Consider the following 26,657-nt stretch of genomic DNA (forward strand, 5'->3'; position numbering starts at 1 on the left):
GAAAAGCAAGTTTCAAATTGCGCAGACTGACGTGTCATAACATTTGTGTCGAGCTACAATAAGATAAATTGTACGTGAGTGCACTCACATTTTAAACTTTATTTTTAGCTTCGGTAGCTCCAAGAATGCCTACGTATCCTGCGTTAGATTAAACGGAAAAGTATAAGCTGAAATAGAAATGAGGCTATTCTTGAACAAAAACTAGATGTTTCGTATAGAAAGGAAACAGAATGGTCTCTTTTTAAAACACGATGCTTACAATTAATGCTATTTAGAAATGTTACGATATCGAGGTTTCTTTCGAATTTTCAACGTACTTTACATGAATATTCCAATTCTATGTATTAAACGTATATAGGAAATTATCGTTTCGCACAGATATTTTCGTTAACACTGATTAAATATATAGTATCGCACGTAAAATTAAAATGTAGAAGCATTGTAACGCTTTATGTCTACGTCACGTTAGTATGCTGAATTATCTTCTATATTTTAGTCGATATCCGACATATCTTTGTTAATTAAAAATATGTATGCAGAAAAAGAATAGTGACGATTAAGAATTAAGAGGCAAAAAATATTTTATCGCCCAACGTGGGGCTCGAACCCACGACCCTGAGATTAAGAGTCTCATGCTCTACCGACTGAGCTAGCCGGGCACTTGGTATTCGCTGATAAAATATATCGTACTAGAGGAATTACTATAATAATTACGTATATTGTTTGTAAATTATAAATTTATCCTTTATATGATACAATACGAAAGATAAAAAATGTATAAATTAGTCGATTAGCGGGGGAAATTCTACGTGCAAAAACACATCGATCCTTTCGGCAATTGCATCGGCAAGTGCATTGTAAGCAGCGCGATAATTTCATACGGAGAAGGCAAATAACGTTATCTGTTTATTTAGTCGATCCTTTTTTTGAAATTTACTATTGACCTCCTATGTCAATTTTTAACGAAAGCTCAACATCGACCCGGCGTTACCAACCAACCAACCAGTCGATGATAGTCTCTCGGCCATAAACTTGGCAAATCGTAATTTACCAGTGGTAGCAATGGAAATTCTAAACCGACTACAACCGTTTTTCCGTTCTATATACACGCAATGTTTGCCAGAGTTTGTTTGCGTCCCGTTCTATTGCAGTCCCGTCTCTGCACTTACGACGAACGTCATATACTTTACGAGATCTTTTATTACGGTATCAAGCCAGGTGGGTTACCATCGAGGAAATATTTAACATTCGAACCTGCTTCCTTCACGATCAGCCAATAACGCTTTCGAGGTATTTCGATCATCTAGGTAGAAAGACATGAAATTTGTTTCTGTCGTTCTTGTCTATTGTATACTCGCAACAAAGGTATACGATTATATTATGCTTTTATACGATATTATACGGCGCCAACTTTGACCCTAACTGGTTTTGTAATAATTCAAAATTGCAAAGTTAGACGTTTCGTTCTATTTGGAGCAAGCTATTTCACGTGCTGAGAAATAATTTCCCGTTTCATGGTCAATATAGTGCTATGTACCTTCTGTCTGACCGCGATATGTAAACATATTGCAAATAATATCGTAAGCAAATTCTAAATATATTCTAAATAACGTCAACGTAGGAACCGATGGAACTTTGATATGATTTTTCAGAAGAACGATCGAGTTACGACTCGTGTTTCTTTTCACAATTCTGATCGTCGTGATCAGTAGAACACGATGCAAAGAAAAACACGTTACCTGGAAATTCAAGCTGAAGTTTTCCATCGAACCGAGAACGTAAAAACTAGCGACGTAGAATCGTGGCGTATAATTTCTTAACACCCTGTACATCTTCAAGTTCGTTTCAAATATCGATACAGCAGTGCCTCGTTACGGAGCTGATGAAATTTCAAAATGTTTTACACGTGTACGACACACACGATGCTACCAGTATTTATCCTAGTCGAATTTAGAATAAAACAACGTTGAAGAGCGAGAGTCGATTCTTTGCTTTAGATTGATATCTCAGGCAGGTTCGATGGATAATCGTTTTATAGGTTTCGTGGTCATTGAATCGAAGTGGATCGCTGGTCTGTGTGGTACAACGTATATAACGTAGATTTTCGGCAGGATGATGTTATAATCATCTTAGGGGCACCAACGCGACGTTTGAACAAGGGCGTGACCAGGCTACGCCGGCAAAAGAATGAGCTACGAAGAACAGACAGACCAATGGCGTGGCATTTGTTATACTTAATCGCGCGCAATTTTTAATTTTTATGCGTCGTTAGCTTCGGACCTCGCATTAACTCTGTGTTGCTTGGAATCGGGCTGCGAACGTGTTCTCAACCTTGCAACGAAATCTTGTTAAGTATATTACGAGTATTTTTAACAAAGATCCAACGATACGATTATTTCGAATACACTGTACGTTTTACTTACACGAAATAATTATCGTTTAGAAACATAGAGAAGGTTTAACATAAATTACGATATCTGCAACATTAGAATTTTCTAAACTGTAATCAAAGAAATACATCTACAAACATATATCTGCAAAATGTGGAAATTTATATACACTTGTATAAATACGACGTAGTTAACCTAAACATATTTACGCGAAATAATTATTAAACGCAGCCATTAAACCGGTCTTCCTATCTGAAGGCATGTTCTAATTCAAATCGCTGCCCCCAGGATTCAGCCTGGATCGTTACAACTTCATCCACGGATTGCTATCGAATATTCTTCGTTCGTCGAACGCTGCGAAACGTCTCAATCAAGCGTTGAACGCGATGGATCGTGTCGATCGATCGTCGAAACTCGAACCGCGACCGATCGAACGGTTCTGCGCCATTGGGACCGTCAAATTTTATAGTTTAATAATAGAGCGGTGTTGGAGAGTGTTTGCTTATCGCATCCCTGATTTTCGACCGAAGACACGACGCCGCGCCGTCGTCGTGCGGCTTACAGGAGAGAGGACCGCCAGAGAATAAGGATAAAGGTACGAGAAAAAGGAAGAAAAGAACAGAGGAGGTAAAAAAGAAGGAAGGTAAAATAAGAGAAAGCTAAGAGAGCGAGAGAAGAGCGGCATGGATCACGTGCAAAGAGGGTGGGTGACTTGTGCGAAGCTGCTTAGCCGGGCTATGCCTCCCACCTGCGCTCCTTCTCCTTCATCCACTGGCAGACACGAATAATCGAAGCATAATTTCAGCCCGTGGGCTGCTCTTCGCGTATTTCGGACGTTCCCTTTTTATATGCCTACGTACGACCCCTCTTTATTATACTATACACAGTGTATCCTATCCTATCAGATTCAACGGACTAGCCTATGCAAAAGTTGCAATTAACGAGGCGTCCCGGTTTTTTTTCCTGCGTCGTTATGCGTGATCTTCTCTTTGTTACTTCAAGGAATGCACCCTATCAGACCAGCGGGATTAGGCTACGCGAAAGATGCGATTAATAGGCTCGCCTTTTCCCTGCTAGTCGCGTAGCTATCATCTCCTTCCATTCGTAGAGTGTACGCTTTCGCTAAATCGACGAAGGTAAACGTAGCAGACGGGTGTAAAGATAGTCCTCTATCTATGTATCTATGTATGGGATTACAGAGGATGTTATTTTTAATATTCAAGATACATCCTGTCGGATAAACAAGATTAGGTTGTACAAAGATGGTGGTTTTATTGTTATTTTTGCAAGAACATTTCCGTATGCTGTTAGAATGTATCAAATTCGCGGGATTGTACTATTAAAGAGACGCGTATAATTAATAGGAAGAGTAAGTTTGCTGATTAAAAGAATTATAGTGCAGCAGAGGTGGTTAACAACCTTCTTCTTCCAGATAATTGTATGAAATCGTTTGCTATAAAAGTTGTTTCCTGTCAGATTAGCGAGATCGAGTTACCAAAGAGTTGTCATTAACGTGTTTTCTTCCATGAGAAAAATCGAACTGCGCGAAAATGCGATTAATAAGATCCTAGCCTTACGTTGTATTTTATTTATAGTATGCAAAGGCCACAAATAATAATAAGGTAATCGTTTGATGACACAACGCGTGATCTCCTCTTTACCATACTAGCTGTATCCTGTCAGATCAGCGAGATTAGAGGCTACAATTAAGCCAGTTCTGTATGATTAAACACGTTATTCTTTCTGTAGCCTATTATTATAACTTTGAGAGATTAGGCAATATAGGCTTGTAATTAATAAAGTTTCCGTTTCGTGTAATTACGGCGCTACTTTGGCATACAAAATGCATCTTATCAAATTAGCGAGAATAGAGTGTACAACGGCTACAATTAATTTCCATACTAGTATTTCCATACTATGCAATTATGAACAGTTTTTTCTCTAAATACGGTACCATCTATCAGATAAATGGGAATAATACATACAGGGCTATAATTAATACAGTTTTCTTGTTATATATACATATAATTACAGAGCAACTTACTTCTCTCTATTCTATTTTCTATTTTGGTACCATAGCTTATCAATTTAACAAGCTTAACAATATACAAAGTTACAATTATCCAAATTACCGCGTATGCTACTGATACGATATTTTGATCTTGATATTCTTATTCCATAAACAACTTTGATAATTCCACCAGACTGACACGATGATATCAACGAAAATGGCATACATAGAGAATTATGTAACGAAAGCTGTCACATTTTTATTAGAAATTATTCGTTTATTCGAAGAAACACGTAATCTATTACACATAATTTCTGACGCAACACCACGCCTAATCTAACTTCTTTATCGCGTCTGTAGACATTCTACGTAATATTCTGGCACAAAGTATCTACTATAATATAAAATATAGTGGTATCTTCGTAACATTGATAGCAGCAGAAAAATTGAAGAGAAATTGAAACATCACGCTAAAACGTATATAACGTAATAACATCATTAATCATTAATGCGTACAAGTATAACGCGGGTTCCCTTAAAATGTAATAGGTACTTCACAAAGAGCGTTGCACCGATCGGTTGCAACCTGGGAGCGGTCGAATGCAAACAGATACGCTCGAAATTGAGATAACGAGAGATAATAATATTAGAATATGCGTGGTGCAGCAAAAAGAAAAGAGAAAGGAGAAGGCTGGTGTTTGAAACGTTCGTGTAATTGTTCCCTCGAGAGAAAATCTACGTGGCGAGAAACGACGAGGCGTTTGTAGCTTCAAAGGAATCCTTATTCAATACTTGGGCCACACTAGATACATTGCGACTCGTTTATGAAAGTTATATAATTATCGGCGACCTGCCTGTGTAATTTACCTCCCTCGGAATTCTCTTTCACGCGCTTACTTCTCATTTCCGAATAAAGCCATTAATAGTTCACATCACGCATCGATCGCTTTACATGATTTTACGGTTATTGTGCTTTAATTATGGTCATTATAAGCCGACAACTCAGTATGCTACGATTACCTAGCGCGATACAGGGTCCCAAAGCTTAGGAAACACCGTTCGAATACCAAACGCTCCAGCCACAGATTCCTCGAATATCGAAATTTTTTTCCAATATCCGATACGTGTATTTTTCTTTCCTCTTCCAGATTTCATCCGATAGAACAGTTAGATGTTTCTAAAAGTTTGTAATATTATCGTCACGAAAGAGTTCTTCCGATATGAATAACGCGATTTCAACGTGATAATCGTACAATAATTTTCTTTGATACGATCTACAAATTGGAGTCTCGAAGTACTCAATTTGTGATTCTGTATACAAATTTTTTAGATTTATGACGATTCGTTTTTGCGGATTGTAACGAGTTTCTCTTTTATAGTATTTATATTTTTACAAAAGTTAATTAGCGGTATTGTTTGTCAAGTTATCAAATCGAATTATTTCTGAAATTACGGTATTAAGTTAGTACGTTTATCCAGGCAATTTTAACAAACCTTTTACCTAATTTCCAGTCAAGTATTTTTATTTATCAAGTATATAAGATATTGTTTCATCGCATCGATGTTACTTTTTAGAAGACGTTCGGCAATTGTTATTAAAGAATATCTCGTAGTTATCTTAAATTAAACGAAAAGATGTCTAAAAATACCTAGGTGTGTATAAAACATAAATATCTATCCAAACTGTTCCGTAATTATTAAATTAATGTCTCGTACCTATTAAATGGTATCCGTTAATTATCACAGAGATTAAAAAGAAACAAAGTTACACAAATCAAACGAACCTCGATTCCCATATCCGGCCACTTTCCACTCTCAAAAATACCATAGATTAAAACCAATTAAATTCACTCCTTTCAGAGGGAAACATTCCAGATGAAACGCGAACGAGCATCATATTTCGTGCATTCGATGCCGGGAAAGCGGTCGGATCCTGAAGGCACACGGGAAACCGAACCACCCGTGGTCATGGTAAGTCAAGTGCAACTGCAGGGTGTATATAGTCACCTGGTTGACCGATTAGTTTCATCCATCATATGCCATAAAGGAAGTCGAGGTCTGAACAATATCTGATTTCGAGTCACGACCTGTGTGGCGTTTTCGGATCGTGGTGGGGCCTCGAGGTTCTCAGAGACACGAACTCTTTTGTGGACCACGAGGCCACCCTCTTTCAAGGGTTTCACTAAAAGAAACCGACGCGGCGCGCGACAACCTACCTTTTTACGATGCCTCGCCTCTATTCAATAACGTTGTCCACGGATGATCGTGTAAACAGCATCGCGACGTAAAACACGTAGGACGCACAATGAAACACCTTTATAGCACGTTGTTCAGAGATCACAACTTTTCCCGTACGTCGTAAACGGTCAAACAATGCAAACAGGAAACGTTCGTCCATCTGAATTGCTAACATCTATCCGGCCGATCAGATTAAATCACGATAAGCTTGGTAAAAATTATGATTCTGAATTCATAATTGCAAAGCGAACGCGTTTGCATTTGCGAATCAAGTCTTCTTATCCCATTACTGAAGTAGGATTATAATTAAAGTGCAGATGTCTATGCAAATGAATTTTCTTACAAGTATGTACGGATGAAGGAATGGAATCTAGCAAAAAGTAGAGATACGCTTCACCCTATAAATCTCATGGAAAATTTTTCCTTTGTTCGTTTTACACGTTTTTGTATCTTTCAATTTCTTAGAGATCTCTCTACCATTCTAATATACGTATATATCAGGGCTATAGAAACGTTAATATAAGTAATCGACTAATATAGGCAACTCTTGACAGAGTAGAATTCATCGATTAGATTTGCTAGAAGAAAATCGTTATTCAAAGTTTTACGGAACTCATCTGTTATGGCTAGATTAAATAAAATCATTTTTCCGCGAAGGATTTCAAACTAAATCAATTGCCCGAACACTAAGAAAAGATCAAAGTATAAGAAAAATATCGAAGTGAGAAATATGTCTTGACCGAATTATGTATTTAAAAATTTTTTTAGCTTACTCGATGTCCATCCTTAAATCTAGATGAAATAATCGTCTCCGCCAATTATTTTATAAAAAGTTAATCGATATACAGTCGATATTATTTTCCAATTTGAAAAGAAACTATTTCGAAGCAGATGTTTCAGATAAAACAGAGATAGATAAGGTCTTACGAATTCTGGAATCCCATTATCTGAAAATCAGGAAACGTCACGCGGAACACTTCTAATGCAGTTCAATTTGGAATTCTGAGACGGGTATAGAGTTTCGGAGTAGGAAAAAATGGTGGCGGGCAAAAGAGCCGACTGACGCGATCCAGGCGAGAGAACAATTCCCTTGCCAACCCTTTTCTCGTGATTAATGTATGCAAAGATAGCACGTTCAGAAACAAGCCCATTCTCTTGATCGGTTGGAACGAAGAACAAGACAAGCAAAAGCAATTTCTCTGACGAGTTCACTTAACGACTATCCACGATTGACAAAGTATCTGGAGATCTTAACAATGGGCTCCAATTAGTAAAATAATGAATTTTCACGACATCGATGAAATTAACGTAATTTCAAGTCTTCCATCGATCTACACCCTCATTCGTAAACCTTAGCACGAACTTTTTGCGAGAAATTACTTACTATCTAATTGGAAATCTTAAGCTGTAAAGAATCGATATTTTTAATATTACAACAATAAGCGAGTAAATTTTTAATAGTCGTATATTCTATATTCACCTCGTCTCTCGATTGCTGTTTCAACCAGTATCGATATTCGTTTAAATGATCATTTGTTATATTTGTCGTTAAATATTTGCTTTTTTATAAATTTTTAACAATCTAATTAATACAATCGATAATCGACCGTTTAAATAATTTTGTGGTCTCTGCGAAATATGCATCTACTGAATATCTTGTAATTTCTACGTATGTATTTGTTCCAAACGTTACCAGTATAATCGTAGCAGTCGAAATTCGTAAAAATTTTAACGAAATTTCAAAATATTTTGTGTAATACAGGTAAAAAATTCGCAAGTGACGTCTACGAATGATCGAATACTTTCACGAGGTTGTATACGCGTACAAAAGTTACGATCTACGAGCTTTACCTGCGTTTCTCTTTTACGGTTTCTTTTTAAATTCTTTCACGGTGCTTTCTAATTGTAAAACGCCTGTCGTGGCATACTCGCCAGACAAAAACGTTATTGCAACTTGCTCGGTACACAATTGGCGGTAAAGACGAGACAAGAAAAAGTAGAATGAATTCACGAACAAAGTTTCAAGTTGCCGACTAGCCGTAGTTTTGGAACCGAGCAGGACGCGGCAATACCTCGTAGAGGGAGGACAATTCTCGTGGCAACCCTTTCAGCATGATTAATGCGCGCGAAGATAGCGAGTTCGAGGGCAAGCCCATCCCTGTGAGGGCGTATTAGTTTAAGGCTTAAGGGAAAGAAGAGAAGAGGAGGAGAGGGACGAGAGGAAAAAAGGAGAAAATAAAATCCTCACATCCGACCTCTTTCATTGTAAATGCCCCTGTGTGTTTATTGTCCCTGCCAAGCTCTCTAGGTGTGCTTCGAGAAACCCGTAAACTCTATCACGGGGTATTTTGGGGACCGGGCCTGAAAACCGTAGGACGCCTTCCTTTACCTTTACAAGATACACACAGTCTGATTTTCAGCATCGAACTATCGATGCTGCTCAAAGATAAGAAACGTGTACGCCGATTTCTCGGATCGGGGATCGTAAGTCTACACGTACCTGTGCAGCTCGTGTCTAATGAAGCCACGGAATTTGGATCTACTTTACGAGCTTAGCTGGAATCTACCGACCCGATGCGACGGGGAACGATGTTACACTTACAGCTTTCAGCAGAGTTATTGCTACTTGCGAAATAAAGAGTTGCTTGTTTTAAAAGGTCGGTCGTTTGTTATCTTGATTTCAAAAAAATACTTAATTGGGCTAGCCACGAAGGAAATATCTGTACGTGGTGTTAACTCATCGATCTACTTTTTATTATAATTCTCCGAACGTTTCATGGTAACTAATACTGTTTAATTTAGCGTAGATTATCGTTTGCAAGTAATTATCTATTATTCGTGCCTGCTAAAATACATATTACTTACCGTTACTTTGATATTTAAAACTATAGATAGCTAAAGTTATACTTTATTGTGTATCTTAAAATAGACTCCCTTTTCTAAATAAGTCCTTGATAAAGTGAAAATATAAAAATATCTTCAATTTCTACCTTATTTACTCTAAGTTAAATCCAAACAAATTAATCCATCCAGATAGGGCTTTCGTTTATTGTTATCGATGCTCTATACCTTGTTGTATCGTTCAAGTAAGATAAATGGTAAAGAAGCGTCGAAAGGATTAAACGCTTTTGACTAAAATTGAAAATTCCGCAAGAACGTACGCTTTCTGTGGATACAAAATATCTTTAAAACGACGCATCGCGTATAATATATGGGTAAGGGAAAATTCTAAATTTCATCGCGAGCTCGAGATATCACAATCACGGTTAATGATGCACGTAATGAAGTAATTCTTCAAAGTTGCCATGTCGAACTTACTGAAATTAAGATTCATGCCAGGATGAAGAACTGGTGGCCGCTTAAACAGCCAGAAAATCTCAGCTGAACGGTCTTCGTCGAGATTGATTAATCGAAGGTTAAGGGTTTCAGGGCGTTAAGTGGTTCACTGAAATGTTTCTATGGGCTGACACGACGGTGGGAGCCAGAAGACAAGAGGCCGCGCGTGGTTTCAAAGCCGGACGGAAGGACAAAGGAAAAAGAAGGAGAAGAATGCGACCTCGACCAGTTGCCGCTTCTTTCGTGTCAAAACACGGCGCTAATACATCATTAAAAGAACGCGCCCCTAACGTGCCGCGCCGCCGCGCCGTACCGGTCTAGCGCCACTGATTGTGAACTACAAGGACACCTCATAATCGATTGGCTCAGTTTCGCTGGATGTGTTGCGTCTTCGTTACGGGCTATCTTGCCTTTCTTTTTCTTGTTCTTGCTCTTCTCGTCGCTCGTTATTTATCGCTCGTTGAGTCGAATATGCTAGCGATCTTTCGTTCGACTTCGATGTTTGATCCGAGCGATCCGATCGCATTCCGATCGACGAGCGATTCCGACCACATTCGAGCGATCGAGAAAGTACGATTCTAAGAAGAAATCTAACGTTACCGATAGATATTATCAACGAGTAGACTATGATCTTTTGGACGATCGTAGATAATCAAAGAGACAGAACTTGATCGAAGATTCGATCCACCTACTGAATATTACGAGTGGTAGATGTATTCTGGGAATTCTTGTATCCTCAAATTTCTCATAAGCGTATAAAAATTTCTAGTCCAATGATAAAGATACTCTACCAATATCGGGGTTATAGAAGTTTTACTTTAAAGGTATAATTAATTAAAATTTACCACGAAGATATAATACCATAATTTCTATAATTTCTATTCCTATTCGATATTTATGATTCAGCGATGATATACGTATCGGCGCGAAGAATATACTTCTAACTATTTACCCTTACAACTTCCTTAATAAAGCATTGTATAAAGCAACGGAATAATATAAAACTATCGGAATTTTTGTATGTAAATGATTAGATTCTATGTAATTATGCAAATTTTTCAGTAGTACCGGTTATTCGTATCTAGCACACAGAATCCGAATATAAATCTCAATTCGAAGAACGCATTATACGGCTGAACTATGAACGCTATCAACTTGGTGAATCGGTATGAATTAATATAATTTATTATACCACGATGGCGAATAGTGCTTTACAGACGTATATCTTGATTTATAGCGGTCGCGTTAATTCGTTTAATAGAACAGTGTATTGACTGGGAATCGTGGACGTCGGCATTAATTTCTGTTCACTGTGTTTATACACGTAATTTTAATAATACCATAATCGCTGTTATAAATTCTTTATATTTTCAATGCAAATGTCATACTGTTATCTAACTTAACAGTATACCATTCATAAAGCCATGTCATTTAGCAATTAGTAGACAAACCTGAAATTGTAATATTTTATCTTTCTAGATGGACAATGTTCGGTGTTTAATCGCAGCGATTTATGTCAAGACGACTAATCGTATCACGATCAATTCTTTCGATCGTTATTGATCGATAATGATTAACATGACGATCAATTTCATATAATTTCGTAAAAACATTATATTTTCGTAACATTAAGTATAATCTACGATAAGCCATGTTTTCAATCCATGCCTCTCATATCGCTACGATATTTATTGCATAGCGTTGAGAAATTCTGCCAGTTTTTATCGTTCGTTTACCTATCTCCATCGTTATTTAATTACATAATTATACGTTCACATCGATCCGTCAGTGTTGTGCAGAAAATAACAGCAACGATATTACGCGTATCACGATACTGCAAATTGTATTTTTTCTCGTTCTTTCTTTCAATCGAATTGTTTCGTCTGCATCGATGCGTTTGCAAGTATTCTTAAAAATACTTCGATTCGAACGCATATATCATCCAGCAAATCGATAAAGTTACTATTTGCTAATCGCCCTAGTATCTTCTATCGGTTCCACCCTTTAATGCCATCCTATCGTATAAAATCTATTTCAGCTATCCTCCCGAGCAAAATAACCGCTACGAAAGTTTTACCCGCCCCGAAAACTCCTTCACGTCACCGTATGTTATAATATTGCGGTATAATATACGGCGATGTAGATCGTTACAGACGAAATACTGCTGTTTATCCATTTAAATACCGATCTTAGATGCAGGACTGGAGGAGGCAGGAGGGAAAAGGGAGGATGGAGGATGGAGGAGGCGAACTGGCGCGGCGGTCAATAAGTTAAATGACAAATTGATGCAGAGTTAAATTGGCGGGCGAGCCGGCGCGGCGCAGGTAAGGTAGATGCATTTGGAGATACACTCGTGAGTCGTAGGTGCGCGGGCCGGGGCCGCTCTGCGCCGAATTTGCGACGCCTTCGGGCACGATCGTTATACATCGCAGTTTCTAAATTAGTCTCAACTCACTCTGATTGAGCACCGGCGCAGCGAGCTCGTACCGATCGCGTGCGGCCTACTCCGATCGAGAATTTATCGCGGCTCGATCGAAGAATATTAAAGGCGAATACGCATGCTCATCGACGATCATCCCGTCGAGTTACGTCTCTACGCATGACTTAACCGGGTACATTGTCGAGACCTAAATTAAGTTTCGACAGCCTGTTGCCTTTATTTTTTCTTCTTTTTATCGCAGACCTCGAATTAGATCTCATTAAAAGATTCTAGAACGCTTTAAGCTATAGTTTACGAATAACTTTACCGTTTTAAGAAATTTCTTTCTCTTTCTGCTTTTATATAACCAGAGACAAATATATTCGTACTATAGTACAACTGGTAATAGTATCATTCGTAATGTAGTATAGCATATACGGATATATAGTTATATAAGTACATACGTATATCTGAATCGATATATTCGATAACATAGAGCGTCGCAGTACATCGCTGAATTATTCGTTAGGTGAGAAAAGTAATTGTCGTTCGTCACACGACAGAATTACGGCAACTTTAAACAGTGTATCGTGTGCTTTACTTTTGTCTACAAAGTTTACGCGTAGAAAAACGTGAAAAAGGAGATTAACAGGGTTTTAGCCTTGCCGGATTAATCCGCTTCCGTTTAGAAAAGAGCGCGCAGCATAGCATTCGAGGTTGTTTAAAAGGCAATCAGCGGCAGCTTAGCTGCGGTAATATCAGAGAGCCGCGTAATCGATTCTTTTCTCTTATTTTTCGCGAATCAAAGCAAGATGGTTTTCGAACATAAATCATAGCATACGCGCTCTCGATGCTACTTAAGTAATATACCGCGGGTAATTCAAGGCCCGTAACAACGAGTATCCGAAGAAGAATACGGACTTTATCGTGCTATCCAGCCAGACAAAAAGGACGAAAAGGAAATGATTTGAACTATCATTTGTGTTTAATCGAGAACGTATTACCGATTGCCGACGAGTTGCAATTTTCCGTTGTTCCGTTTCTCCAATAAATAACGTTCTATAATATAGAGAAAGAGACGTAGCGGGGTGAACAAACGGCAGAAACAATGAAAAAATAGAAAAATGATATGTTAAGTAGACTCGTATCTGCCGCCGTTTCTTTGCGGTAGCACTTAAGTATTCGATCGAAGAAAAATCCAGTGGCAATGTTACACTTTTAAACGAGCGTTCGCAAAGGGAAATAGGCGCAAAAAGCTCACCATAGTTACGGATCCGGTGCAATTATTCGCAATGTCCGAACAGCATTCCTTGATAACATGGGGCAACGTCAGATCAACGATTTATGACAGTTTGATGAATACTTATTACGAACAAGTACTCGCATTCATCGATTACTGCAATTAGCGAACATCGATTTAACGTGTCCTTACCTGTGTATGCCTTATTTAAATGACAATAATATTATTGCCGAACGTTATGCCAGTCAAGAATCGTATAGCTACAGACACTCCTGGTAGATAAGGCATAACTATAACTGGATATAGAGGCAATCGTTATTTTTGGGAAAAATTTGATTAAGAGATTCCTTTATACGAAGTTGTGTCTTTATTATAAATTTTATTATTTTTCCTATATAAAGTTTCCGTTTTTCCTCTCCTTAATTTAACAGGCTCGTTATTATCATTTCGCTTGATAAATAGAAACTTGAAAGAAACCCTTGTCAAAGGTTTGCGTTAACATAAAATTTAAAAACGTGGAAACCGCACCGAGAAGAAAACAAAACAGCATATTGATGCGTTGGTCATCTCGTTCCTAGATAATATTAAACACTTACGCCATCGAAAAGAAATAATAACAGGAATGCCTGCTCACATTTAATAATTTGCGTGAATCGAAATTATTTATCGGTTAGGTACGCTTACTTACCACGAGTAGGTACGCCCTTGTATATTATCCTACGCGTTCGCGAAACCTATAATAATTATATAACGTATCACACTTTCCACGACAACAGACAAAGACACGGGTAAAGACATTTCTAAAGGTTTTCCCTTGGATGCACGAAACATTTAACAAATTAACGAGAATCCAACCGAATTGATATCGATCGCGCGGCGAATATTTTCAAGCGCCGAGAACCTCTCCGGACAAATTGCCACTCCTTCAATCAGAGATTTATCACGATTGAATCGACGTTTATTATAGTCATTATCTCGCTACACGTTAGTCCGCGTTCATTTGCATGACGCAGATCGGCCATTCGGCTTCGTTAAAGCGTTGGTTTCGCGGTGCCAACGAACAGCGTACTGTTCATAAATATCGGCAAAATTGTAGTAACGCGTCTCGTGATGCCGTCGATGGCCGGCTACTGCGTATTTCGGCGATTAACTGACACGTTAATTCTCGATTCACGCGCCATGAACAACATTGTACGGAACACGTTCCGTAAAAACGACATTTGCCGAGGAACAGTCTCTTATCGCCTTCGTGCTTCGCAAACTGCCATTCGACTCGTAATTGCGTTATAGAATATACTGGAAGCTACTTTTCTCGCACCAGGACGTTCATTATATCTTACAATTTCCTGAAATATTATAACACGAGATGGACAAATCCAATTTTTATAAAATCATTTTTACACAGACGCTTATAAAATTAAATCGCTTAATCGAGGATAATATTATGGGAATCGAAGTTTTATCGTTTTATTCTGCGCCTTCTCTCGGCTCGCTTAAAACGATTTACTCGATATTTTGCATAAATAACGTAGCTTCGCCCAAAAGGTAGAAAACGAGGAATTTAAAATATTTCGACGTATCTTGAAGAATAAAAAAATGTTAAGTTTTAACGAAAATAGCCAAGATACCGTAAAATACGAGAATCAGAATATCATGGGAAATCGTGGAGCGTAGGAAATCGTGAAAATGAAATAGTCAGGCGAAAACAATTTCGTGACATAAGAAAAGTAATTATCTACGATAAGGAGCAAGAGAAAGAGATAGTCAAAATTATATTACGTAACGATTAAAGTTATATAAAAGAAGTGAAATTTCGTTTATTGGTCGTTGAACGAATATCAATTACATATAAGAAGCAATGTAATAGGAAGCAAGAAAAGGAATCAATTAGGACTACGTTACGTAACGATTAAAGTTATATAAAAGAAGTGAAATTTCATTTATTGGTTATTAAACGAATATCAATCTATGAAATTATTATTAATTAATACTCAACGTACAATTGTATAAATACGTATGTTACAAATGAACGAATGAAAAGAACGAAAGGATATAATCTACAACTTTGAAAACGTATGTAACACGTTTCCTTATCGACTCTTCCGTTATAAAAAATTATTTACCAATTCTGATCGCCATTAGTTTATCTTTGTGGCAATATCAGTAAGCGTAAAAATGTGAAACAGTATTTATGACATTGGTTTTTCTAAATCTAGTTTACCATAGAGCTCTTCCTTTATCTAAATTTGCCAGCACTCGCGTTACTCGTATTCTAAGAACAGAATGCCCATCCTAATTTCGTCATCAATTTGTCCTCGTATCACATCGTTAGCGACAATTAGAGAAAAATCGCGGCGAAAAAACACGGAATATTCGCTTGTATAATATAATCCCAACCCTCTCTTACGTAATTCCGAGTACGACGCATACTACCATTCCTTGCTCGTGACTGTTTATCCGACACAACCACGTCGTTTCTATTTTCAACCAGCCAACGCACAAAAAACCTTAAGGATTCATTCTGTCTCGCGGGTGAGCTCGTAAAGCCCACTTGTCCACTGTCCAGTGAGACTGTTTTGTCATCCGTCCCCTTGTGACAAGTTTTCATGATCCCCGATTGACATGCAACATTCCGCAAAGGAGCCTGCGTTTCTTCCAATTTACACAGTTTCTTCCCTCGCGTCGCGTTGCGTCGCGTCGAGTCGAGTCGAGTCGGCACTTTTACGCTCCAAAAATAGTAATCCGCGGAGTGAGCTAATCCCATTGAATCCGCACGAGCGGGTTAAACGCCATGGAATCCACATTAGGCCACGAGTGTAATGACATCTGGCAGAGCGAGAGGCGACAAGGAAAACGTTTCCTGCATAAAATGCGACCAAACCGCCAGACTAGACAACGTCTCGGTTTAGGTTTGTATGTACATGGTGTCTTAGGACAAGTAGCGCATCAGGCCAGCATGGTAAAATAAGTAAAAAATAAAGAATAAAGTTCCCTTCTTCGAGACCTGTTCTTTGATGCAATTATTGTGCGCGCAAAGATAAATCGAATAACACAAAGTTTGAAGCACCGTTCTCGTGAAAATCAAGTTTTAAATAGCCGCCTTACACACTTGATCGATAACGTTGATCGCATGCCATCGAGGGTTACTAGTGCACGTACACTCTCGCTTAGAAATCTCGCAACATCTGCCTTGAATAAAATTTTGCTATTTGGCGAACGTAATCCGTCTTAAATTACACGAATCTTTTAATTAAATCGGTAATACATAAAATATACATATCGCTAGCCTGCGCTATCTTCGTTATAAAAATAACCATTCGTTTTTTTATATTATTATCATACGAATGTGCTTGATTCAGAGATACTTACTTTAGTGCAACGCTTTTAAACGGAGTTTTGTAATAGACAAATGTTTAAATTCGATTTTCTCACAAGCTACGCTTCGAACGATCTTGATACTTTTATACTAAGGTAATTTCATATTCTGGTGTATCGTCCGTTTTAGAACACCCTGTGAATACGTTCGACGCATTCGTCGCGTGTATCCCTTTATTTGATTAGAGTACCAACGCGATGCGCTTAGGCCACGTCGCCTAACCCTCGTGTTAACACTCGTGGTACGCTCGTCCTCTGGATAAACAGACCGATTACGCGCTTGTCAACGAGAATTTTTTTCATTACCATTGAAACGAGCGTGATAGAAACTTATTGACGTTAGATTTGTATGTACTGGGCAGCTAAAGAAAGAACAGTTCGCTCGTGTCGAGTTTTCTTCAAACTATTTCGTGCGCTGTTTGAATTACGCTACTAATAACCTTGCAAAGGATGCCAAGTACTTTTGGACGATTGAAATACTAGCGCGATTACCTTGTGACTCTCGAACGCGGGATACGCATCGTAATGTTCGCACGATCGAGGGCAGAAGAAAATGTTTTCGCGAAAGAAGATGCACGTGTTCGTGTAATCTGTGCACGTGAAAATGCCGCTTACACGATGGCCATACGTTGTCAACCGGTCGCCAAGGTTGCAGCAAGGAAAACATCGAGCTTCGCAGCGTGTTTGAATTACGGAATGATTTGGTGTCGAAGACATATTTCGTTCGGTGTTGGTTCAGATTATCGGCCACGAGATACCAACGTATCATGCGCGTTAAATTCATTTTCGATGTCTTCCAGTTTTTAAAATCTCGTACGAGCTTTCCTTTAAATACAGTCTCGTACGGTTATCGTAATTAATAAAAAAAAGAGCATAGTTGGCGACGACGAGGTTATTACGTAACGACAAATTCCTCGATAAAAGGTTCCGATACTGATGTTCAAAAGTTCTGGCTGATACGTGAAACTGTTATTGACAAATCTAAACGACGATAGTTTCCAAGTGATTTTTATAACTGGTATTTCTTTCTTCGAAGACGAAGATATTTAACAGCGAGCAAAGAACAAAATTATTTACGAGAGAAAAGTAAAGTATTTGATTTTGCATATAGGAGTTTGACAGAACGAAGAGTAAAAACGCTACGGCTGAAGATTATGATCTTGTATATTAACGTTATTTACCATGAAAAAAGAAAGGGTAAACGGTATAGTTTACGATCCCATCGTTTCACAGAGAGAGCGAACCTTCGTCTTAGCATAGCACATAATTTCCACTGGCATAGGATACCATTCTTGTCCCCTACTGTTTTCCACGCATTTGTCCTCTACAAACTGTCACACTAACTGCTTCCTGCATTTTTTAAAAATTCTGTCCCTATTTGTGCGATATAGATACGTAATATGCATGCAACGTATCCCATTATAAGACGATATTTATTTCTTACATATTTGTAATTTTAACCACGAGAAAAATCTCTAACAGAGCGAAGAGAAAACTTTGAAAAATACTCCGCATAGACATTTAATTTTCCCATCTGTTTCACGTGTCCCTGGCGAGAAATAACGCTGTGCGACTTTGAGTATTCGTTATTCGTTATTCGCGTTTAACCAACAAATGGAACTATTGAATATCGATTTCGATAATAATCACGATGACATAGCACTCGGAGCGCGTTGCTTTGTGCAGCGTCTAATGACAATATCGTGTCTTATAGATTATTTTATGGGTTAAGCTTCTTAATAATCTCAATCAAGCACGCGTTTTAGTTCGTAATGGCGTTAGGTCCTTGCCATACATAATCCGAGAGATTTAGACAAGACGATGCGAATTATGGTTTCGAATTCCCTTGCAAATCTAAAATAAAATATACCAATCCGGCTGGATAGTTCTTAATAGCTTAGTAACGATAGTTCATAGTAACGCCTGATGAAACTTTCTGTTGAAATTTAAAATTCTCATCAAAGTTTTTAAAAATAAATCTTTCATTTAACGACAGAATGTCTTTTCGCTGATAAACGAATAACTTTCTTACCTTACTAACGCATTAAACTATTTACTTTCAAGTTAAGATAGACACGCCGTTTAAATTTTCTAAATTCTTTGCGACGATCTTGGACAAGATATACAAGTATACGAGTCAATTAATATAATCTATAATTTATAAGTGCAATGACTTTATTCGAGTAGAACAGAGGTATAATCTGACATATCTATCGTTCAGATTCCCATTTTTAAGTAATACGAACGTGAGAACCTTTTGACGTTCATGCAGCCTCTATACTGTACGCATCTGATCAACGCTTGGAAGGTTCGCGTAACGCAACGGTACACGTTGTCCAACCTTTATCGAGCTAACCTATGCTTTAAATTTAAATAATCAACTACAGCCATAATCAGATACGGTCAAAGTAAATAAACATCGGCTAATTTCAAACAATAGCGCGCACAATTTTTAAGCAACTTTATTAAATTTCAAAGGAGAATACGACTTGTACGATGGTATTGGTAGTTAGCATCGTGAAAGTATATCTTTCACAGGGGCAAAACTTGTCGGAGCTCATTCAGCCAAGGTACATGTAAATTTATTCCATTGAGGTGTGGTGCAACGTGCTGCACATATATCGCGCATGGACAGCGCAGCTTCGTCTTGCCACCTCCACATAAGTTATGTAACCACCCGGTCGGTCATCCACGTCAGGTTCCTCACGAATGTTCGGACCACTTTCGCTTTTGGCGTCCCGTCGCCCTCCTCGAAAGAATAATTTCGATCAGTCACCAGTCCGTCGGCTTATACGCGTCTCGTTAGAGGCTTCTTTCTCCCCTTGACGTTAATATCTTCCTTTTGCATCATCGTATTTCAACGCGTGTGTTGTTCCTTCCTCTAATGGTGAATTATGGTGGTCCGATACCGATGCTCTTGTACCATCAGATAGGAACCAGTATGTGATCGCGATCCGGAAAGGGTTTAATAAGCTTCAAAAAATGATGCGCAAGAGGATTTTATGTCGTGAGTCGCAAGGTACAAGTTATTGCGCCCCATCGTGCAAGCAGTTAAAAAACAATGTGTAAGTTTGCGAGGAGTCCAATCATTTTTCAACCGTAATATATTACCGTGTTACGTTGTATTATTCTGTGTAATAATGTTGGAAGAATGAGGGGTGAAATAATTGTACCGATTTTACCATCACCATGTTTCAACGTTATCCCAAACATCCTCGGCCGACGATACAGTAACTTTAATACACACGATCAATGACCGAATATAGCTGATGACGACGTCACGCAAAAGGCTCACGTTTTTAGGAAAAATCTTCGCAATTTTTCGATTCTCTCGGTCACCTAAATCTACCGATGTAATGCTAAACTGAGACCGCAGTTTCTACGTTTTGTAATATTCTTCGCGTAAATACTGCTTTTTAGCGAAACATTAAAAACTTTAAACTAAATCTATTTCAATGTAATTTCAAGCGATTGCAACAAAATTTCTTTGTTCAAACAGCTGTTTGCAAACGTCATTTCGTAAACGTATTATAGGCCTTTGTGTAACAGCTTATTGAATGAGTCTAAAAGACGTTCGAATGATTATTTGATTTTAAAATTAATCTTTGTCGTAAAGATATTTTACTGAAAATGGTAATTTTAAAAGCAAAACTTTTTCAAGCTCGATAATAATTCTTTAATTGTTTCATTGTTTAAACGATAGTCACTTATAGTACGCGAAAGAAAATATTTATGTTAAGAAACGTGAAAGATTGAAAGAACAAAATGTTAAAGCCGGCTGAAATGGATTAAGAACAATATTTGTATTAGCTAAAACTATGTAAATGTACTTAACATAATAACATGCTATTACAGCTAGTGATACGTTTTATGTACTATTTTTACACTAACTTTTTGTACAACATTTTAATAATAATAAATGGATACTATATGATACTCACTGACTTTTATCAACGTCTCGCATCATAGAATTACGCAGTCGCTATCCTCAACCAGCATTTTGCTACAATCTTGACTTTTGAGATTTCTATCTCAGGAAGCAATTTACTACATTTTTCCAGCTATCTCTTCCATCTTCGACCGACCATAAGCTATAGTTATACAATTTAATGTCGTGAATATAGCCATAAACTGCTCGTAGTTGATAATTATACGAATCGTTCGGTTTAAGAGAAGATCTCTCAAACTACTGCGAATAATTGACATTTCGATGAAAAAAAAAGAAAAAAGAAAAAATAAAAACAGAAACAAGCACAGACGTACCGTAGATGTTACTTCATTAAACAGAAAAACGCATTCTTCGGTCGAATTCGGCAAAAACTCCCTGAAAGGACTATGAATAATTGATATTTCGGTAAAAGAAAACAAACATACTGAAAAACTATTTCCACCGAAAAAATCTTCCCTCCGACATTTATCAAATTACAAAAGAAAAAGTTTACATGTTCGTGCGTACATTGATGTATATACGAAAATCAGTAATCGTCGGTGCCACATGGCGACCATTCGTTGACAGGAGAGGAATATACGACTCTTCTGCCTTGCGTCCAAGTTTGAATTCTTTGATCTTTCACGAAGGATCGAAAAGTCAGCGATCCTATGCAGCTTTAAACGTCCTCACGAGCCGTAAAACCCGACACTGAAATCTGAAACGTGGCCCAAAGATCGATGGCGAACATCGCCGGACAGTACGACGTACGACGCGACGTGTAGTTGATGAAAAAGAAGTAAAAACAGAAGGATTTGTGCAGGCTCCGTTTCGCGCCTCGCCGGAAGTGGTGGGTGCAACCAACAGATCTGGCAGCGAAATTCGAGAGTCGTAGATTCCTTTTTCGTAGATTTTTTCGGGTACGCGTTTGCATACATATTCGTGGCAACACCGTGTAGATCCGGAGGCTCGATATCACCAATTTATTGACGTTCTTAAACGAGAAAACACACCTTGCGACCTCTTTCGTATAACGATTTCACAAGCGTAAACGCCTGCCGTGTTTTCGTTTTGGCAAACGTTCCACCGCGAATGCGGTATAACGACGATAAGTTTTCGTTTATCGCTTTATTAATTTTTTACACCGACTCATAGCTACAAGACGACGCTTTAACGCGATATAGTTGGAGAAGCAAACAAGTTCCTAGGTTTAAAAGTAAAAGTCTTCATAATAGATCTAACTAACGTCGTGACAATCGATATTTTTGGAATATCCAATGTGATAGGAGCAACTTATATTTCATCTCAAGATGCGAGAGAAAGAGAATTTCGTTCGAATCGAACTGATTAACAGTGCAGATCCAATTTTAAAATTACTCGCCTGTAAAAAATAGGAAATGTCAGTTATCATGTCCTTCCCCTATACTCTTCAATTAAGAAGCTTAGTAATAGCTTCCGTCCACGACTCGGTTCGCGTGCTCTATCGATATACTCTCCTTTCCTTTTCATTGAGTTGCATTTTTATAAAATTGAAAGAAAACGAAAAAAGGATCTGTAAACATAGATCTGTCTGGAAGAAAGCTTCGCCATTGTAAAAATAATTCAGTTTCAAGCGGATGCAAAATTATTTTCCAATTATTTTCTCGAAGAAACTTTGTCATAAATTTGTAATACGAGTCGTAAAATAAAGTGTAATTCGGAAGAACAATTTTCCAAAAAACGCGCGAGATATTATACAAAAGACATATGTATGTACATAGTGAAAACAAATGTTTTAGAAAAGACTTAATAAGGAAATATTATAGGTACGTACTTGTGTATAATGAAGCTTGTAATATCTTATTACGTATATTTGCAGGAAGCGACTATATTATTAACACCCAGTAAAATGAAGAGATTTACATCTAATAAACACATTCTCGTTGCTATTGCTGCAGCAGTTTCACTGCTATAACAATTCAACGAATTACCTATACACGACAGCTTATTTCCACCCCAGCTATTACGAAATGGATTAGGTCAATTGTCGTATGCATTATAAAGTATTTTATAAGTAAATGAATAAAGCTTATGTCGATGCAAATCACTGTACAGTAGCTAGTAATTCTGGAAGATGAAACGCGTAGTCGTATATCTCGTAACGCGAAAGTAACGATTTGATTAAACTTTATCATGCAGATTCATCGCGATATAACGGTCGAAGAAAGAAATTATAAGTAGCGATATTACGACATTACGAAAAGCAAAAGGATGTTAATATATGTATATCGATCGTACCATAATCACAGATTCTTTCTTCCACCATGTGGCTTCGTACGAAGGCTTTCTCCACGATGAAAGCTGGTATCGATAATTCTCCGAGTAAAGTAGTCGCGAAGCGAACTACGTGTATGTTCTCAAAGTAATTTTCATGAAATAATATATTGCGCTACAATATCTGGCGATGCAACAACCTGCAGATTCCTCTGTTCTCTGCATAAAATCACCCTACCGGTTTCGCGCTAGACCGATAAGAACCGCTTAAGGAATTCCTACAGATCGATAATTAGTTAAAGAGACGCTATAATTTAATATGACATCAGCAAAATCGATACATGCTCGATTTCAATGCGGCTGACAAGATTTTAATACGATAATGCGGAGCATCGAAGACTTGAAATAGACAGTTCCATTTTAAATTAAAGACTTCATCAACGATTTAACCATTTTCGACCGCTTAAAGTACTTGTTTTATAATTAGTACCCCATTATTACCTTTTATTAATTTCCCTTATTTTTACACAGCTATAACGCTTACAGTTTCCGCCCATTCGAAACTCTCTATTTTACTAATTGTAAAATTCAATAAATAAATAAAAAGAGCAACGTCGTAATACGATGTTTCCTGTAATAGCCACGTATTCGGAAACTTGGTTTAGGATCGACTTAAGAGTTTTCTGAAACGTGCACGGGTTTTTTCAATTTCGATTATTCAGACGTCTTGGGATATTTACCAGACAATGAGAAGGGATAAAATTCGCTTACACACCAGCGATTACAATCGCTACTTATTGCTCGAGTTACTAACCCGACTATGTACGTACCAGGTATATGCGTATAAATGTGTTATTCGCACGATAAGAATGAGTTACGATGCATTTTGTCGTCCCGGAACAGGACGACAAAAGGGCCACTAGCGTTGGCTGATCTGTTGTTCGTGTACAGCACACGTAGCATAAACGCACGCTCGCTATTTACTCATTTAAATATTTACAAGGTGCACTTAAGGCGCTTGGATGAGGTGCACGTGAGTACGATAAGTATCGTGGCTCCGCTATTACGTAGGTGTATCGAGCTAAACCCACACGTTAACGTGCGCGCGAGGAAGTAGGTACACTTCGATAATTCGATATGCCGATTGGATCTGCTTGAAAACCTGCCGCATAGTTTTGGACACTGTCGGCTACATTGACATTTTTCCTACTTTGTGACTATTCAATTAGTCGTAAATAACTTTCCAATTCCACAGGACGGAATTCCATAGAACCAGAATATACAAAAAAGGCTAGTTCAAAGTCTGCCAGGCCGATTAAAACGATAATTTCATAAAATTTCTACCCATATCGTAATAAATTATTATTTCTCGGTAAAAGATATATCGATCGAAAGCTTAATTACCGTGCACTATATGAGAACTGGCCGCTTAGGGAAATTTTCGAACAATACGCATTATTTTGAAATTACTTTTTACAACTAGTTGAGAAATATATTTATTCCTATCGCCTATCGGTACACATCCCAGAAATATTGTCCAAGTATATTGATATTAATCGTACCAATTTAATAATCGCGAACGTACGAATATTTTTGCGACTCGTTGTACTCGCTCAAAAGTAGAATCAAATACTCGTAGGGCGAAATTTCGCTGAAAATTATACGACATGAGATCAATGAAATATTGATGTAATTTTTACGACTATGCTTTTCGTTACCACGCGTCACACGTATGTGACACACTACGTAGTTGCTTTCCGCAAGCTCGCATACATATTTATACGACGCATTCAAAAAGCCGCTTGAATTATCCAAGTACTTGTCATTTATTATCATTATATATGTAAAAACACGTGTCATAATATGTAACGTCTTGAAAATTTGAAACCTGGGCTGTAGAATAGCGACTTTTTCCTTCCCTCAGATAGCGAAAAGGTTAAAGGTCAGTTGTGATCCGTTTCAAATGTAATTTCATTCGATATGTAAGCTTTTAAATTACGTTTAGTTGCGTTAAGTGTCAAAATACGGTTTATAAATGAACGAAACGGATCGCAGCGAGCGAATCTTCGTTCGAAGAAGATGCAGCGACGTGTTTGCAAAGTGAAGCGATTGCTTCAGTCAGGAATATCGTCTCGGATGCTCCGTTTAAGAAGAAGTCGAACAGAGTTTCCCGTTTTTAAATACAAAATTTTGTTCAAGAGAGAAAGATCATAAATTTTTTTGAATTGAAATAATCAATCCCAAAAATTAAATTAACAAATTCCATGTACCTGATACATTTTATACAACATTTTAAGTTATACAAACGCGTTTCCGTATTATAATAGCTAAATACGAAAAACTTATTGTCAAAACTTCGATAGAAACTGACGCAGAAGCATAAACTGTCCGTATTCCTTTACACGCGGAAGAGTTTCAGTCTGCGATCGGCTCGATCATGGTAATAATTAGGTATATGAAGAAGCTTCGACGGATACAAAATTTCCTGTACACACCGAAGCACGATTTCTAAGAAAGCCTTTTCTGCAATGGCACGTTCAAAGATTCGATCCGTGCGCGGAAGCGGACTGTTACCGGGTAAGTGGATTCGTTCGTCTCGATTCGAGAGGTATAATTTTCGCGATGGTACTCGCTACGATTGTCTACGTGCTTTATTCTAGCTGCGGACGAAGCGTGGTTAATTTCTCGCTATAGATCTCTTTAGTACCACATGTTCATCTGGTATGCGCTTCGATTAATTCGAATACTGCCTGGAAATAGTCATTGCACCTTCTTCGAAGAAAGTCGACTCGATATTTATCCACCGACGACACACACGAATGAAGGAAGGGAAAACCGGTCCGATATTAAACGACATACATATGTATATTTGCACGAACCACCTAGCCGCGGCTTCTCGATTATGCCTTAACGGTTGGTTACCATATAACCGCTGCTTTCGATTGCAGAAGCTACGTTTTCGCATAATCTATCATATCAATCGTATCCACCATCCGTACGAATGATCTACAATCTGCACATACGTTGGTTCTGTAATCAGCGAAACCTCTTCGAACGATATCGTGTTAATTTATTCAGTGTCATTTTGGACCAATTTAACGTACGTTTGTAAAAACTTTGTACTTTCCACGCAATCACGAGAAACATTGACGAATGCCTCCGATCACTTCCGATCGAATGAAGCTTGAAGATTGAAAACCTGTTCTTAGAAATAATCGTTTCTGTTCGTTTCTCTATCCGAAATTATTGCTGTTTCGCGTAAAGATGCCAGTTCCACGAGATGTTAAGGAATATTGGAAAAGGAATATGTGCAAGTAATTTAATTCGAAGGTTATTAGTAACTGTTTGGCTTATTCAAAGAGAAAATCATTTTCTTAATTACTATAATTAAGCTGTATGGAATAAACCAATTCGCAATAACGTTTAAATACATTTATTATTTTTTATTCGATATATCGGTGCTTGCT

General features: G+C 37.9%; 1 protein-coding gene and 1 non-coding gene across 9 annotated transcripts in view; both read right to left on the minus strand.

The window, feature by feature from the left end:
- The window catches only part of LOC100646960, a 228,989-nt gene that overhangs the window by 151,009 nt on the left and 51,323 nt on the right, over positions 1–26,657 (minus strand). The window lies entirely within an intron of this gene.
- TRNAK-CUU lies at positions 587–659 on the minus strand. Its single transcript has one exon. It is a non-coding gene; the product is annotated as a tRNA-Lys (tRNA).

This window comes from Bombus terrestris, chromosome 12, assembly GCF_910591885.1.
Source record: "Bombus terrestris chromosome 12, iyBomTerr1.2, whole genome shotgun sequence".
NCBI classification, from domain to species: domain Eukaryota; kingdom Metazoa; phylum Arthropoda; class Insecta; order Hymenoptera; family Apidae; genus Bombus; species Bombus terrestris.